The following is a 3,015-nucleotide window of genomic DNA, read 5'->3' on the forward strand; positions in this document are numbered from 1 at the left end:
TCTTTCTCTGAAGTTCATAAACAATTTACCTGTTGAGTAGCAATACTTTTTACTCTTGAAACCTAACATCTCTCACAAGTTGAAATAGTAACATTTTGATTGTGAGAAAATAATTATAGTTGTTACTCACACCTACAAAGATCTATTTGTACTGACACTATCATTTGTTTGCTTCACTTCCTTTATTTCTGTAACATTGAATGGACCTTTAGATCTGCTCCAGGGGCTAAATCTTTTTCATTTATGGAAGACAGCCTCTCCCAAGTCTTGTTATTTAGACCTCCATATTAGTCAGATTTCCTATATCTGGGACACAATACCAGACACTGGCCACTTAAAAGAGGAGTTTAATTTGGCTTAGTTTCCAGTAGGGTCAGTCCAATGTTGGCTGGCTCCAAAGCAGAAACAGCATGATGGAAAGGCCTGGTTGAGGACAACTGCTCATCCCATGGCAGCCAGAAAGCAGAAAGAGAAGGAAGGAGCCAAGGGCAATAATACACTCTCCAAGGCCACACCCCTAAGTGACCTACCTCTTTGGACTAGTCCCCACTGATGAACACATGAGATTTTAGGGGAATATTTTAGATCTAAACCACAATAGTCCCATAGATATTTCTGTAGTCATTCTCCTGTCCATTTATACTGCCTGAGTTCAGCCATTCTTCATGTTTCACCTTGATTAATTATTTCAGGTCCTCTTAATAGTACTTGCAAACCCCAGCATCCTCCCTTCTAACTCACTGTCTTTCCTCACTATAGCCCCAAATCAGGATAATTATACTGAAGTTAGTATTTGATTAAGAAATTTTTCTTTGTTTTAAAATCACTCTTGGTTTTATGTAACATTCATGATAAAAATCCAAACTCTTAGCTTGTTGCCATAAGACCTTCAATGGCCTTTAATTATTTATGGTTCACATCTTTGCATTTCTCAGGAGAGTTGTGAAGCCTCTTCCTGCCTTATGGTATATGGTATCTGATGATCTTCTGTTCATAGACCAATCTCTGCACTTTTTTTGTAAATACTAATATTAGCTTTAATATGAAAGAAAATAGGCAAAATTAGGTACATGATATAATATATAATGTTGGGATAATCTTGTCATACTATGAGAAACATGCTCATCTACAAGTTGTATGAAAACAAATCAACTGCGTCAAAAACACATGTTCACAAGTCCTGAAAATATTTATCTTAATATAAAACATGGCAGCAAATTCTTTTGTCACACAGAATACAGAGTACACACACCAAAACTTTAAAACAAAAGTAGTGGCAAAATCCTAATTAACAAAAATCAATTAGCAAAATTCAGTTTTTTAGTGGCCTATACCTCCAAATTGTAAAGACTAAACAAAAACTACACAAATATAAACTCTACTTGAAAGTAAAAAATACATTTTAATTCCATGCTTAAGATACTATGTATTAAGCTCAAAGATACACAAAAATATGTCAATTTAATATTTTCATATTACACACTGCAGATATACAATTCATATACTTAAGTGATTTACTGAAAAACAAATAATGTATGTACTTTAGGGTATCTCTATCTGGGATTTTATTTTTGGAAATTTTACAGAGAAATATTGACCTCAAGCTTTCTGCATTAATTATTTCTACAGGTCTTATAAGAAATTTTCAAAGGATTTTCAAAATAGGCTTACATATATGAAGTTTCTCTCCAGTGATATTTCTTTCATGTATTTGACAATAAACATGTGTACTGAAAGCATTCCCACATTGCTTACATATATATGGCTTCTCCCCATTGTGATTTCTGTCATGGATCTGAATATCACTAGGTGTACTGGAGGCTTTCAAATTTTTCTTATATATAAAGGTTTTCTCTCTAAGGTGAGTTCTTTCTCTAAGATCAGATTAGGATTTCTCACACTAAGCATATTCATAGGGTTTCTCTCCAGTCTTTGTCCTCGCATGCTTCTGAAAGGACTGGAAATCACCACAGGTTCTTCCATGTTCATTACATTTACACAGCTTCTCTTCTGATCCCAAGTAACGATGTCTTCAGTCCGGTGTGAGCTACAATGGGCACATTTAGTGACAAATGCCCAATTGGGCTTTCTGCATGCAAAGCTTTCAGCTGGTTTTAAACCAGCTTGTTTCATGTCCACATTAGCATCTGGAGTCCAAAGGAGTATTTCTTCATACTGATTCCAACCTCTATTTTGATAGCATTTCTCTACCTCTTCATTTCCTAGATTTCTCCAGTAACTTTTGTACTCTTCTTCAACTTCCTGGTTATCCAAGGCTTTTTCTACAGCAGCCATGTTCCTAAAAGTTTCCCTCATCACATCTCTGTAGAGCTTCCTTTGGGATGGATTCAGCAAAACCCACTCCTCCATGGTGAAGTTCACAGCCACATCCTCAAAGGTCACTCCCTCCATTGCATGGCTTCAGGTTTTCCCAGAGTCCTTCCCATGCAGTATGCAGCCAGTAGAAGTCACAGACGTTGGCCTAGCAAGAGCAATGTAGTCTCAGCAATGTAGTCTCCTGGAAATTTCAGAACAGTAATTCTGCTTGTCACTGCCCCACAATTTTTGTTGTCGTATCCCAGCCTCAGTGTTAGGCAGTGTACCTGCGTGCCTGAGCTTCCTTTAGAAGTGAGTCTTTCTTAGTATTCCCAGCTCTCTTCGTCATGTATTAGTGGTTAGTTTTCAGCAGGATTTTCTGCTCCTTCCCCAGTAGTGGTAGTAAGTATAGTAAGTATAGTAGTAGTACCAAATTTTTTCTATTGAGGGCCAGGGATTTAGTTCGGTGGTTCCACTGCCTGCCTTGCAAGCGCAAGGTCCAGAGTTCAATCCCTAATACCAAAAAAAAATATATATATATATATATATATATTTCTATTGTCCTCCAAATGATGGTATTTTGCTTCTACCTCCAACCTCCAAGAAATAAAGGGTCTTTGGCTTTGTCATGGGATTGAGTTGGCTGTACTATCCTTCTCTCAGAGGCTGAGGGATTTGGCTTCTGCTTCTTCCACAAAA

The 3,015-nt window shown here is 37.1% G+C and overlaps 1 pseudogene; it reads right to left on the reverse strand.

Moving 5' to 3' along the window:
* Window positions 1–1,645: 1,645 nt before the first annotated feature.
* On the reverse strand, window positions 1,646–2,397 carry LOC147830053 (zinc finger protein 627-like; annotated as a pseudogene).
* Window positions 2,398–3,015: the final 618 nt, after the last annotated feature.

The sequence above is a fragment of the Heterocephalus glaber genome, unplaced genomic scaffold (assembly GCF_053883595.1).
Source record: "Heterocephalus glaber isolate CG9 unplaced genomic scaffold, H.glaber_assembly_v1.0 deba00000331, whole genome shotgun sequence".
NCBI lineage: Eukaryota > Metazoa > Chordata > Mammalia > Rodentia > Bathyergidae > Heterocephalus > Heterocephalus glaber.